At 44.8% G+C, this 15,262-nt stretch overlaps 1 protein-coding gene across 3 annotated transcripts in view; it reads left to right on the forward strand.

The window, feature by feature from the left end:
* ARHGAP10 (Rho GTPase activating protein 10) overlaps positions 1-15,262 on the forward strand; it is a 361,433-nt gene that overhangs the window by 319,599 nt on the left and 26,572 nt on the right. The gene's annotated exons all lie outside the window — the stretch shown is intronic.

Below are 15,262 nucleotides of genomic sequence, written 5' to 3' on the forward strand. Positions count from 1 at the left end.
GACAGTTTAAGTATCTGAGTAGTTTTGGGTTCCCAAGAATAATAACACATGGCTGTTATATTTTTTGTTTATATGGGCAAAAATTTTAGTCTTTAAACAATGCCCCAGGACTGTGATTATGACATAAAAATGCTCTTTGCTTTGTAGAGTAAAACAATTTGCTTTGACTTCTATTGACATTGCAACTGAACTGGTCTTACTTGCTTTATAATTGAATTGCTGCAGATTTCCATCGACCTTTGCAAGAGGTAGCGGTGGTTCCTGGAGTTGTAACCTGATGCCTATTAGCTGTTGCTATAACTTTATAATGGGGTCTTTATTTTTTGTCATGTGATTGGTTTTAACAGCTGATTCTCTCATCAGCTTTTCCTGGCATATACTTTTGGCATATTTTAGCTGTCATAGTAGCTTTTTGGGCAAGCATTATGCTTAATTTCTTTAAATCTTTGGGCAACAGAAAATAAAATGTACTTATTAAGTTTATGGCAATTTCATTACATCTTTTCATGCCTTAATGTGACATTTTAATTTATAGTTCAGGAGTTGCCTTTTTAGTTTTAGGGGGAATGCAGAGCTGTATGTAGTTTTGTTTCTGTGCTTTTGGGATTGGGGAGTAGGAAGCTCTTTTCTTGAGAAGTCACATTTTTCTTTTTCCAGAGAGAATTTCAGATACATTATATTAGCCAAGTGAATTATTATCTAGCAACTGACTGTCATTCATCTGTACATTATTTGGCTTCATTATAGTTCCCATTTTGGCTTGCCGTGTTTCAGAGGGAAAATGAAACGGGAGGAGCGAGGTCGTTCTGCCCCTTACCCTGGATGGCATTACTTGAGCTTGCAGTGTAACTGAGAATTGGGCTAAGTGGAACTTTAGGAAGCTCTACCATGCGGCAGTTATAACCTGTATCTCAGTGCACCTGCCCGTGCTGAGAAACACAGTTAGCTTCTTTCCTTAATGGGCAGTTGGCAGGGTTAATGTCTTAATCTTTCTCCCTTTTTCCCCCTAATGTAAGACTTAAGGAAGATTTTCTGATCAAAGAATCTGGACTTTTTTCTAGCAGTAATCGTGCAATACTTACTACTCTATGGACAGTAAAGAAGAATTTCCTTTGGATGGTAGGGTAGAGTTGATTTTCTTTTTTAAAAAAGATATCTCTAGGTTCACAGTTTTTAAAAGGTTTCATTTTAATGTCAAACTTAGTATTCCGTAACCTATCTTTACTATTCTAATTTGTTTAATAAAGGAACTGCCTCTGTGTGTGTGTGTGTGTGTGTGTGTGTGTGTGTGTGTGTGTGTGTGTGTATACTTTTCCAGTTAAGGAAAACTAATGTATAAGATAATACGATATAATTCTGTGACCTAGGTTTTATAGAGGATGAGAATAAATACCTGGGCTGAAAAATATCTCAATTTTAATTTTTATCTTGCTTTGGACTGTTTCTTTCTGTAGATCTTATCTGTTTGGTGCCTCTGTTGATAGTGCTTCATGAAGAAAATTATCTCACTCAATTCCTTAGCCATTTCAGTTGAATTTGTGATATGATTTGGTGTGTCCCCGCCCAGATCTCATCTTGAATTGTAGTTCCTATAATCCCCACGTGTCGTGGGAAGGACACAGTGGGAGATAGTTGAATCGTGGGAGCAGTTACCTCCATGTTGTTATTGTGATAGTGAGTGACTTCTCATGAGATCTGATGGTTTTATAAGGGGGCTTTCCCCTTTTGCTTGGCACTTCTCCTTCCTGCCATCATGTGTAGAAGGATGTGTTTGCCTCCCCTTCTGCCATGATTGTAAGTTTCCTGAGGCCTCCCCAGCCATACTGAACTATGAGTCAATTAAACCTCTTTCCTTTATAAATTACCCAGTCTCAGGTATGTCTTTATTAGCAGCCTAAGAATGGACTGATACAAGTTGACTAGCATACGGATAGATGGAGAGGGAGTGCCAGGTTTTCTTTGGCTTGTTAGGGGTTGATTGGGTTTTGGACCTGACTTTGACCCTTCTCAGCCATGCTGCTCGACTGCTCTGTGTACACTGGTCATTCCATGTATAGATTACAACTTCTAGGTACATGAGGTCCTGGAACACCATGACATTTTGGTCCAGCCAAGCATCTGGGTAAGCTGTGAAGAAACAAGGCTGTTCAGTTTTCTTCAAAAACCGAGGAATGAGCTACTTGGAAAAAAAACAGTCTTAGATAATCCAGCTAGGTGAGATAGGTGGTTTTTCTGTGTTCTTTGGTCATGATCTTTTTCAATTTCCCTCAGTCTTATGGTAACTTTGGGGATCTGGTCACCCAGTTTCTGAAAGCTAATAATTATTGGAGTACTAGTGACAAGATGCAAAATCAAAATTTTGGACAAAACTGTAATCCTGCCTTTCGGGCAGTAAGAAATCATAAGCTGTTCTGGAAGTCATGCTCCTTTCCTCAGAATTGGAAGTCTTGAATGTTCCACTGTCCATGACAAACTGCTGCCCCAGTAGTTTCAAAACAAGTGGATGTTATGATGTACTTCTAAGTCTTGGGTAGGAAGGAAGAGGCTGTGGACAACTAGAGCATCTTTGGATGTCCTTGTTAAAACAGAATGCCATACAAGATGAGTCATTGTTCTGATCCAATATGACAGTCTGAGATGTCTCTTTTTGCAGGGAGTAAGTAGTATACTTTGACCTGTATGTACCACATTTGAGGAAACAGTATGGTGCACTCTACTCTTCCCAGGCACTAGATCATTAAAGAATAGATGTTGGCCAGGCACGGTGGCTCATACCTGTAATCCCAGCCCTTTGGGAGGCCGAGGCAGGGGCGGATCATGAGGTCAGGAGATAGAGCTCATCCTGGCCAACATGGTGAAACCCCTTCTCTACTGAAAATACAAAAATTAGCTGGGTGTGGTGGCGTGTGCCTGTAATCCCAGCTACTTGGGATGCTGAGGTACGAGAATCGCTTGAACCCGGGAGGTGGAGGTTGCAGTGAGCCAAGATCGCGCCACTGCTCTCCAGCCTGGCGACAGGGTGAGACTCCGTTTCAAAAAAAAAAAACAAAAAGAAAAGAAAAGAATGGATGTCAGCTATATCCTTTGATCTCTGTCAATCTTAAAATTCAATTGTTGGTTCCATCTCCTATGCTGGCTGAAGCTTTTCACCAGCTCCTAGACAGATTTAACTTTATTTATATAGGTCACCTCTGGATTCATTGTTAAGAATTAGGTTTTATTTACAACATCAAGTCCAAAAGCATTTGAACTGGGGTAGGAAAATACAAATTTTGGTTTATTTTAGTTTTCACTATTCAGTGTAGCATTAGGTACTACTTTTTGACATGGTATAGCAACCCAGACTTTATTTTAGCAGAGTAGAAATTATGCTAGAATATATATGAAATGAGTTTGGCAGTTCTGTTTCTTGGTACTAGACGCCACTCTCCTTTTCATTGCCCTAAATGTCCTGGGTAACATTAGGAGGAAAGGCTGCCATGGTTAGGAGATTTTATTGTCATAGTATTTGCCATGTGGTAGAAATTAGGACATGACTATCTCATGCTTAGTTCAAAGATTATGTTTTAAACAGGCTTATACTAATTAGCCAAACAAAACTCTCATCCTACTGCAGCATTTAATAATCCCCCCCATTTCAGGTTCTTCCTGTAGATTTTCTTCTCAGAGCTGTTAGTCAGTCTGCCACTGTGACTTTTACCCAGAGGTGTTGATTCTTGAGGGTATCCTTTCTCCTCCCCTACCTCCTGAACCCTCCTCTTCCAATACAGACATTCAGCCACATTGTGGTTGCTTTAGTCCTCCTTGGGTACAGCATCATTAGAGGAGACACATCATTTGGGCAGAGAAGCCATTGAAATACTCAAAGCAAGAGATTATTGGTTTTGATTGGGTGGCCCTATTTAAAAGATAGAAAATGCAGGGTGACAGGAGGATGAATTCAGGCACAAGGGGATATAGGGGCATGAGGTGGATCTTAATTGGAGCAGTTGTGCTCACCCTCCGCTGGTGAAAGAGTTCATTTAATTTTGGTTGAAGTCACTCTAAGTACAACAGATGATGTTTAGCCTTCAGATTTATTTCTCTGTGTTTAGAGTGAGCTTTTATATGTCAGATCACATTTCTCATCAATTTTCACTGTGATTTGGAGATTTATTTTCCTCAAAGTCTTACATCAAGTAAATAATAAAAATAATAATAATCGTTTTTCACTATTATGGAGTAAGGTGTGTATTATAGTGTACAAGTAATTCCTGTTGACTAAATGTACTGAAATAAAAGACATCAAATATATTTCAATAAATTCTAGTTTCATAGTCAACTTCACATTGAATTTAATTTCAGTATTTAAACAGTCATGACTTTTCTTTACCAATATTTAGGAAAATTGTCTGATTATATATGGCATAAAATGTTTTGAACCTTTCTTGTTTCCTAACAAATATTTTAAAGCCATAAAGCTCCATTTGGCATTTTTTGGCATGTTTCACAGATTTTTATATGAAATGTTTTTTATTATCATTGAGTTCTAAATATTTTCATTATGATTTTCTTTTTAATCATGTTTAGTTTACCAGTATATGGATTATTTTGCAATATTGGTCTGAGAAGAGAATTTATATACTATTTATCCATTGGAATTTGATAAGACTTTATAGCCTTCCTACAAAAATATTCCATGTGTTCTTGAAAATAATGTGCATCCTCTAATTATTGTGAATTGTATGCGTGTGTATACAACATATCAGCTTTGTATTGTTGATTACAGATATCTCTATTTTTCTTTTTTGTCAACTTGATAGCAGTATCTGAGAGGAGTTTTAAAAACTGCAACTACAATTGTTGATTTTTCTCTTTTTCTTTGTAGTTGTGTCTTTTTTTGCTTGAGGCTATATTAGGTGCTTATCTTCTCATTTAACTATTTCTTTTTTTTTTTTTTTTTTTTTTTTAAAGTAGTCTTTTTTTTTTTTTTTTTTTTTCTTTTTTATTGATCATTCTTGGGTGTTTCTCGCAGAGGGGGATTTGGCAGGGTCACAGGACAATAGTGGAGGGAAGGTCAGCAGATAAACAAGTGAACAAAGTTCTCTGGTTTTCCTAGGCAGAGGACCCTGCGGCCTTCCGCAGTGTTTGTGTCCCTGGGTACTTGAGATTAAGGAGTGGTGATGACTCTTAACGAACATGCTGCCTTCAAGCATCTGTTTAACAAAGCACATCTTGCACCGCCCTTAATCCATTCAACCCTGAGTGGATACAGCACATGTTTCAGAGAGCACAGGGTTGGGGGTAAGGTCACAGATCAACAGGATCCCAAGGCAGAAGAATTTTTCTTAGTACAGAACAAAATGAAAAGTCTCCCATGTCTACCTCTTTCTACACAGACACAGCAACCATCCGATTTCTCAATCTTTTCCCCACCTTTCCCCCCTTTCTATTCCACAAAACGGCCATTGTCTTCATGGCCCGTTCTCAATGAGCTGTTGAGTACACCTCCCAGATGGGGTGGTGGCCGGGCAGAGGAGCTCCTCACTTCCCAGTAGGGGCGGCCGGGCAGAAGCGCCCCTCACCTCCCGGACGGGGCGGCTGGCCGGGCGGGGGGCTGACCCCCCCACCTCCCTCCCGGACGGGGCGGCTGGCCGGGCGGGGGGCTGACCCCCCACCTCCCTCCCGGACAGGGCGGCTGGCCGGGCAGAGGGGCTCCTCACTTCCCAGTAGGGGCGGCCGGGCAGAGGTGCCCCTCACTTCCCCGACGGGGCGGCTGGCCCGGCGGGGGGCTGACCCCCCCACCTCCCTCCCGGAGGGGGCGGCTGGCCGGGCAGAGGGGCTCCTCACTTCCCGGTAGGGGCGGCCGGGCAGAGGCGCCCCTCACCTCCCGGACAGGGCGGCTGGCCGGGCGGGGGGCTGATCCCCCCACCTCCCTCCCGGACGGGGCAGCTGGCCGGGCGGGGGGCTGACCCCCCACCTCCCTCCCGGACGGGGCGGCTGGCCGGGCGGGGGGCTGACCCCCCCACCTCCCTCCCGGACGGGGCGGCTGGCCGGGCGGGGGGCTGACCCCCCACCTCCCTCCCGGACGGGGCGGCTGGCCGGGCGGGGGGCTGACCCCCCCACCTCCCTCCCGGACGGGGCGGCTGGCCGGGCAGGGGGCTGACCCCCCCACCTCCCTCCCGGACGGGGCGGCTGGCCAGGCAGAGGGGCTCCTCACTTCCCAGAAGGGGCGGCCGGGCAGAGGCGCCCCTCACCTCCCGGATGGGGCGGCTGGCCAGGCGGGGGGCTAACCCCCCCACCTCCCTCCCGGACGGGGCGGCTGGCCGGGCTGGGGGCTGACCCCCCCCACCTCCCTCCCAGACAGAGCGGCTGGCCGGGCAGAGGGGCTCCTCACTTCCCAGTAGGGGCGGCCGGGCAGAGGCGCCCCCCCCACCTCCTGGACAGGGCGGCTGGCCGGGCAGGGGGCTGATCCCCCCACCTCCCTCCCGGACGGGGCGGCTGGCCAGGCGGGGAGCTGATCCCCCCACCTCCCTCCCGGACGAGGCGGCTGGCCGGGCGGGGGGCTGACCCCCCCACCTCCCTCCCGGATGGGGCAGCTGGCCGGGAGGGGGGCTGACCCCCCCACCTCCCTCCCGGACGGGGCGGCTGGCCGGGCAGAGGGGCTCCTCACTTCCCAGTAGGGGCGGCCGGGCAGAGGCACCCCTCGCCTCCCGGACGGGGCGGCTGGCCAGGCGGGGGGCTGACCCCCCCACCTCCCTCCCGGACGAGGCGGCTGGCCGGGCAGAGGGGCTCCTCACTTCCCGGTAGGGGCAGCCGGGCAGAGGTGCCCCTCACCTCCCGGACGGGGCGGCTGGCCAGGCGGGGGGCTGACCCCCCCACCTCCCTCCCAGATGAGGAGGGAGGACGCTCCTCACTTCTCAGACGGGGTGGCTGCCGGGCGGAGGGGCTCCTCACTTCTCAGACGGGGCGGTTGCCAGGCAGAGGGTCTCCTCACTTCTCAGACAGGGCGGCCGGGCAGAGACACTCCTCACATCCCGGACGGGGCGGCAGGGCAGAGGTGCTCCCCACATCTCAGACGATGGGCGGCCGGGCAGAGACGCTCCTCACTTCCCAGATGTGATGGCGGCCGGGAAGAGGCGCTCCTCACTTCCTAGATGGGATGGCGGCCGGGCAGAGACGCTCCTCACTTTCCAGACTGGGCAGCCAGGCAGAGGGGCTCCTCACATCCCAGACGATGGGCAGTCAGGCGGAGACGCTCCTCACTTCCCAGACGGGGTGGCTGCCAGGCAGAGGCTGCAATCTCGGCACTTAGGGAGGCCAAGGCAGGCGGCTGGGAGGTGGTTGTAGCGAGCCGAGATCACGCCACTGCACTCCAGCCTGGGCGCCATTGAGCACTGAGTTAACGAGACTCCGTCTGCAATCCCGGCACCTCGGGAGGCCGAGGCTGGCGGATCACTCGCGGTTAGGAGCTGGAGACCAGCCCAGCTGACACATCGAAACCCCGTCTCCACCAAAAAAATTCGAAAACCAGTCAGGCGTGGCGGCGCACGCCTGCAATCGCAGGCACTCGGCAGGCTGAGGCAGGAGAATCGGGCAGGGAGGTTGCAGTGAGCTGAGATGGCAGCAGTACCGTCCAGCTTCGGCTCGGCATCAGAGGGAGACCGTGGAAAGAGGGGAGAGGGGAGAGGGGAGAGGGGAGAGGGGAGACGGGGGAGGGGGGAGGGGAGAGGGGAGAGGGGAGAGGGGAGAGGGAGCTCTATCTACCACACAGTCCTTCTCTGAATATCAACTATTTCTTTATTATTATAAAATGATTCTCATGTGGTTTATTAAGATCATTACCTTTCTTTTGGTTCATATTGGGTTAATATATTCATCTTTTGATCTTTTATTTTTTAACCTTTTTGTTTTAAGCATGTGTCTTGTAGTCAACATACTATTGGGTTTAAAAAATACGTTTGGAGTGTCACTGTGTTTTAATTGGTGAGTTTAGGCCATTTATATATATATTGCAATTACTGTCATATTAGGATTTCTGTCATTTTGTTTTTCCCTTAATGAATTTTGATACAATTGCCGTTTTCTGCCTTCTCTTCAAAGAAGCAAATGTTCTTCTGCTTTTTAAAATGACAGTTTTTTTTGTTTCTGAAGTGGTGCCTTTGTTTTGAAACTTAGTGTTATTTCTCTGTTACTTTCTTAAACTATATTTCTCTCCCCACTTCCAATAAGACAAATAATTTAATGGGCTATCAACTCCCTCTGATCTACCCACCCCCACCATGTTGGTATTTTCCGGAATTTCAGTTCTGGATTATTTTGGTTATGTTCTTTTCCTTTTCTTTTGTCTTAGATTTTTTAAAAGACAACAATGGACATGATCAAGTTAGCTGAACATCTTATATTGCTTCTTTTATTTAAATACTTAAGGAATTTCTCTAAGAGTGTTATCAGTACAGTTCTTTGTGTGGCCATCCTTTGGGGATTTTTATATCTGGTAATAGTTTTATTATGCCCTCACATTTGAAGGCAGTTTGAATATATAATTCTCTGCTCAAATTTTTTTCTTTAATACTTTAAGAATACTACTTCAATTTTTTTTTTTTTTTTTTTTTTTGAGATAGAGTCTCACTCTGTAGCCTATACCATTACAGGTACCCACCACCACGCCTGGCTAATTTTTTTTTTCTTTGTATTTTTAGTAAAGACAGGGTTTCACTGTGTTGCCCAGGCTGATCTCGAATTCTGGACCTCCAGTGATCTGCCCACCTCTACCTCCCAAAGTGCTGGGATTACAGGTGTGAGCCACCGCATCCGGCCTAGGATACTACTTCAATTTCCTTCTGCACTTAGCATTGCTATTGAGAAGTCTGATGTCAATCTGATTCTTTTTCTTTTTATATGATCTGCTTTTTCCATGTGGGTGCTTTTTTCTTTGTATTTGATGTTATTAAATGTTAAAATAATATGTCTTATGTGCAGGATTTTCCTTACTCCTCTGTTTGGCACTCTCAGTCCTTTATAATTGAGGTCTTTGATGTTTCTTTAATTTTGAGACTTTGATTATTATTTAAATATTTCCTCTGAATTTGTTTCTGGGATCTAGATTTTGGCAATTTCACTTCTATTCTCTATATTACAAATCTCTAAATCTCTGAGTTTTCTTATTCATTGAGTTTGCTGTCTTAGTTTTCTGTTTTTAGAAGTTCTAATTTACAAGTCCATGGTGAAGGAGGATTTTTTTGTGTGTATGCATGGTTAGAGTGTGTTGGATCCATCTTCTCCCCTTTCTTTTCACTGTCTGGCTATTGCCTCCACTGGGGTCACCTAGGTGCTGGTTCAGAATCAGGTGATATTATTGCCAGCACAATGTTCTTGTCCTTGGGATAGGCCAAATCATCCCCCAGGCAAGTGGGGAACTTGGTTATAGGTTCTTGGCCTCCATCTAGGGTGGAGGGCTTCTCCCAGTCCCTATTTCCACATGAAGAGCCTGGCTGTAGCCCCTCTGCCCCATGCTTGGTATATTATTATAGATAATAGGAACCCTACAGGTTTTTTTGTTTTTTGTTTTTTGTTTTTTTGGTTTTTTTTTTTGAGACAGGGTCTTGCTCTGTTGCCCAGGCTGGAGTGCAGTCATGCGATCTCAGCTCACTGCAACCTCCACCTCCTGGGTTCAAGCGATTCTCCTGCCTCAACCTCCTGAGTACCTGGGATTACAGGCGTGCACCACCACACCTGGCTATTTTTTGTATTTTTAGTAGAGACTGGGTTTTGCCATGTTGGCTAGGCTGGTCTCAAACTCCTGGCCTCAGGTGATCCACCTGCCTCGGCCTCCCAAAGTACTGGGATTACAGACATGAGCTGCAGCGCCTGGCCAGAACCCTGCAGGGTTTAAATGTCTAGGTGGTTCTGTTGGTTTCAGTTGGTCTTGGAACCATAAACCTTTGGCTAGTGGTCCCTCTGGTTGTTTCTTTTTTGTTTCTGTTTGACAGAAATGTGTAACAAGTTTATCAGGGAAGTTATGTATTTTTATTTATTAAAAAAGGTTTGGGGGTGGTTATTTGGTGTATGTGTAAGGGAGAGGTAGGTTTCTCCTTAATATTCCATCTTGGCTGAACATTTTCTGAATGAACTTTATCACAAGAGTGTTTCTGTGTTATAATTGCAGTTACTTTGTTCTCAGCAAAACTTTCTTTTGATCCTATTAACTACTTGATAATTAGAAGTATCTAAGTTTATTCTGACCTGACAGGAAGAGTATTTGTATACCAAAGTAGGTTTCAGCGTCCCCCAGCTAGCCAAATGCATGACTGTGAGGTTTGCTTAAATTAAATTCAACTAATATATTAGATCTTTTCTTTTTATGCATTTTTCTTTCCTCTTTTCTGTCTTCTCCTTTTCTTCCTTACTCCTGCTAATACATAAGCCAGATGTTTAAGAATGAGGAGCATGGGATAGCTTTGCTGATGTGGGGACGGTCCATCTGTGAGGAATAACAGAAACTGTCTGTGATTTTATACCATGCCCAAAAAATCTTCAGCTACGTGGAAGAACAGCAGGGAAGGGATTTCAGGGGGGAACTATCTCTGACGTAACTGTTAGGAAATATATTTGAGAGGATACAAAGAAGAAATGAATGAAATGGCAGGGAAGCCCAAAGCTTTATTCCTTCCAACAATCCAAAAGCAGTTCTGTTCAAGTGAAATGACCAGAAAATGAATGAAGAGAACAGTTTGTCATCATCACAACAAAGAAAGTTAAACTACCTGAAGTGTAAAAGCTTATCATTAGATTAAAATAAGATATAAACATTCTCTAAATTATTAGAAATGGTAGAATTATCAAGCTCTTGTTTCCTCCTCTTGGTCTAATTTTCTGCCAATCTTTGAAGATTATTTTAGTCTGTCCTGAAAATAAAGCGCTTGTTCATGTGCTCAGGCTCATAAAAAATCAGACTAAGTGAAATATGGTAGCTATCACCAAAGACATGTCCTCTTGACCAATTGTGGTCAGTTTTTATGAGAATTGATGTTTGTTCAGGAATCCTAAATATTTGCAAAAGAACACTGTGTTGTATTTAAAACAACAAAACAACAACAATGTTGCTTTAAAGAAAAGCCAGCTCTCTTGGCCAGGAGAGCCTTCAACGTTCTTTTACTTTTCTGCATCTTCTTCCTTGTTCTCTCCATCCAGTGCTGTGACTTCAGCTCTCTGTGCGTGACTTTCAGATCAATAAAACTATCCCAGGCTTCTCTTCTGAGCTCTAGGGTTGTATAACCAACTCTCCCTTAGATACTGCCACGTGGATTTTTTATTGACACCCCAAAACCAACATGCCTACAACCGGTCTTATTATCTCCCTCACCCAGTATGCTCCTTGTTTTTTTATTCCCTATTTCAGTTAATGATTCTACCATACACCCAGTTCCTAAGCCATGAACCTGAGGCTCATCTTAAGTTTCTCTCTCACCCTTCACCTTTGTTCACTGAGTTCTAATGACTGTCATAACCGAATATCTTTTGAAGCTGTTCTCCAGATCGTATCACTTCCCTGCTTAATCCCTGCAATACCTTCCCAGTGTCTGCAGAGTAAATTCATATGCCTTTACATTAGATACAAAGTTCTTTACCCTACTTCATGCACCTGCTTTCTGCATTTGACCCTGTTCTCCAACAAAATCCAACAACTACTGTGGCTCTGAAAATGGCCACATGCTCTCCTGTTTCTTTTCTTTCAGTTTTGATACTTTCTCGACCAGAGGCTTTTTCCTTGAAACTGGCAATAATTTCTTCCTATTCCTGTTGCTGCACTCCCACCTCTCTTTTGCTCCTGACACTGGTAACTCTGAAAACTCCTTTTTCTGGGTCTGAAAGCTCCTTGACATAACCATATTACAGCAAACACCACCTTGTTTGTCTTTGCCTGTCTTCTGCATTATACTCTGGGCATCTTTGGGTTAGGGACTGCTTGTCTGCCTGTATAATTCAGCATCTGTGGTATGCCTTTGTACATAAGGAGAAGCTCAGTAAATGCTAGTTGGGTGAATAAAGTGGATTAGAGATGCTTGTGGCTCAAAACAGGAGAGGATGAGAATCCAAAACTGTGTGCAGGTTTTGTAAGAATATGTTGGGGTCTTCAGATTTTTTTTCCCTCCTCAATTTGTAGAGGCAGTGGCTCTCCATGCTGATGCTATTTCTTGTGGCAGTGGCAGTCCTGATGACTCCTGGATTGCCTGGCACTGCTTTGTGTTCTCTAAGGCTTCCCAAGACCAAGACGTGGTCTCCACCCTGACAAAATGTACAAGGGAAATGGGCACCTAAAACCAGGTTATAAAACCAGTATATGATGGCGAAATGCAAAATTGATGGCTGCAGACAGCTCTGAGAAAGGAGAAAAGAATCAGGAGAGGAGGGGTTTGGCAAGTACCTTGTGGGAGTTAAATCTGAGGATGCTGCAAGGAAGTCATTTTCTCTTCTAATCGGCGGTAGTTCATTTTCCAGGTGTCTTAGAGTCTGTTCATAAATCCTTTGGTACCATTTTTGTTCACTCACTGGAACAACCTTTTTACCCAGAGGTGATTTGTCTGTTTGTAGATGCCTGTTAAAGGGTAACACCTAAGGGAAGAGATTGTGTGATCACTCAGAAGAAATGATAGGTGAAAAATAATGAGTGTATCTGAGTTTAATTCTCAATTTTAAGTTAGCTTTGTGGGATTTAAAATCTTTATTCCCAGCCAGGGGTGGTGGCTCATATTTGTAATCCCAACACTTTGAGAAGTCAAGACAGGAGAATCACTTGAACCTAGAAGTCCGAGACCAAGCTGGACAACATAGGGAGACCCTCTCTTTTATATATATATATATATTTAGATATTTTAGATGTATAAATATAGATATGTAAGTATATAGGAAAAATGTATAAGGAAAAATGTAGATGCATTTTTCATATATATATATATATATATGCATTCATTCCAGAAGTTGTTGAACATAGAATATTTTTTAAGTTTTATTATTTTCATACTAGTTAAAAAATGCTAATTTGATTTTTGGTGAACTAAAGTTTCAGAAATGGTTGTGAGTATTTAATGTTTGTGTACCTGATGATTTATTCTCCCTCAAATTCAGTGATTCTCTCAAGTAGGTAAGCTCATTCCTGAACAGTGAAGGAGGAAGGAACTCTATACACTTGGAAAGTAGGGTGAGGTGTCTTCTCCTTTGATCAGCCTGTGTCAACATTCCCTTCTACCAATATTATTTTCACTTGAGGGTTCAAATTGCCACTGTTTGGCAGGAAGGAAGAGAGAACTCTCTTAATAGAATGTGATTTAATATGTTGAATGACAATTTGTGCTGTGTCAGTCTGCTTGGGAAAAGGATTAGAGGCAGTGTAAATGATCTGCTGTATCTGGTTGTAAAAACATTTCAGGCATCTTTCAAAAGTAACATTAAACCCTGGTCTCCAGTTCCCCAAAGTTGCTTCTCATTGACAGGTTTCTCTCGGTAGGAGTAAGTCAGGGAATAAACCGGTCCCAGACTCTCCTTTGCTGCTTCTGCCATGTCATGCCTTGCCCAACTGTCAGGGCACACAGCCCAGGGAGGACTGAGGGCCTGGGTCCAGCCTCCTGCAGCCAGGGAGCTGCTGGCATCTGACTTGCTGTGAAGGTGATCCTGTTCTGCTTCAGAACTGATGACAGTTTGCTACGTCTAGCTGAGCACTGAGGGCAGCCGTCATGCCAGGTCAACGTTCAGGTTTACTCTGGACTCCGTGCTGGGGTTCCATGTGAGATTCTCTTAATTTTGAGGGGAGTCATTGCTCATGATGAATGAAAGACACAGGGAGGGGCTGGGGAAAGCTGGAGGCCAGCCCCTCGCGGCACTTGGGCTCTTTCGCAGAAAAGAACTGGACGGAGTTGAGCTCGCTGGGCACAGGGGATGACATGGTCTTTGTTCCAAAGTGGATGGATCCCAGAAAGAAAATACATTAAAAAGAAATCATAGCAGTGGTCTACCAGTGGGTTTTGGTCCATTTGCCTGAAAATTGGCCCTTCTATTGGCGCCGAGTTTCTCCAATTAGCTAAACGTTTTTTGTGGCGAAGCACTGTGGAAAAAGTGGCTTCACTGAAAGAGCAATCATAGTCTTCTAGACTTTATAAATAGACTCAGACAAGAAGAACTGCCCTGTGGAGATACGGTTCATCTCTTGCTCAGCCATCTCCCCCACCCTCCCCGGGAACACACTTAGGAAAGAAAGAGCTCAGAAAACTCTTCCTTGGAGTTTCAGTGGTACAGTTGGTTAGTGTGCAGCACTTATACAGAAACCTCTTCTTAACAGAATGTTCTGCACAGTGTCCTCCAGGGGTCCCCCTCAATACTCACCATAAACAATTTCTTCTTCCAGCCATCACCACCATCTCTAACCCCTGCTTGTCTGGATTCAGTTGTTCTAGATCTCCATTTCTGAGATTTTCTCTCTTAACCCTTAGTTGTAAGCTGGGTCAGGAGTCAATAATAATTATTCTGGACAATCAGTTTTCAAGATTCCCCTGGAGTCTGGGGAGCTAGCTTAATCAGAGCCTGGAATTTCTCTTATGCTTCGTTTTTAGGAGAATTGAAATCCATCTGGCTGGGTGCAGTGGCTCACGCCTGTAATCCCAGCAATTTGGGAGGCTGAGGCAGGCGGATCACCTGAGGTCAGGAGTTCGAGACCAGCCTTAACATGAAGAAACCCCGTCGCTACTAAAAATACAAAATTAGCCGGGCGTGGTGGTGCATGCCTGTAATCCCAACTACTCGGGAGGCTGAGGCAGGAGAACTGCTTGAACCTGGGAGGCGGAGCTTGCGGTGAGCCGAGATTGCGCCATTGCACTCCAGCCTGGGCAGCAAGAACGAAACTCCATCTCAAAAAAAAAAAAAGAAATCCATCTAAGATGTTTTTTGAGAGCAAGGTCCTTGCTGTTGCTGGTGTTCTTGCTTGCTTTGTTTCTAGGACCTGGGAGTGAGGAAACCATGAAGCTTTAATCAGCTACAAGCTGTTGGGGGCCGGGGTTATGGACCTCTATGTGTGTCACATTTGCTTCCATAGCAGTTTAGGACCATCACCTATAAAATTAAGGCCAAGTCAGTGCCATCTTTATAGAACATTGCTGCCTCTGCAGGGTTGCCTGGAGCAGTTAAAATTTAATGGGGACTGAGGATTAGGCCAAAGGGCCAAGCCTTGATGGGTGCAGATCAGGTGCATTTTATGGTAGCTGGGAGGACTCTGAAAGCAAGAAGACCAATA

The sequence above is a fragment of the Pan paniscus genome, chromosome 3 (assembly GCF_029289425.2).
Source record: "Pan paniscus chromosome 3, NHGRI_mPanPan1-v2.0_pri, whole genome shotgun sequence".
Taxonomy (NCBI): domain Eukaryota; kingdom Metazoa; phylum Chordata; class Mammalia; order Primates; family Hominidae; genus Pan; species Pan paniscus.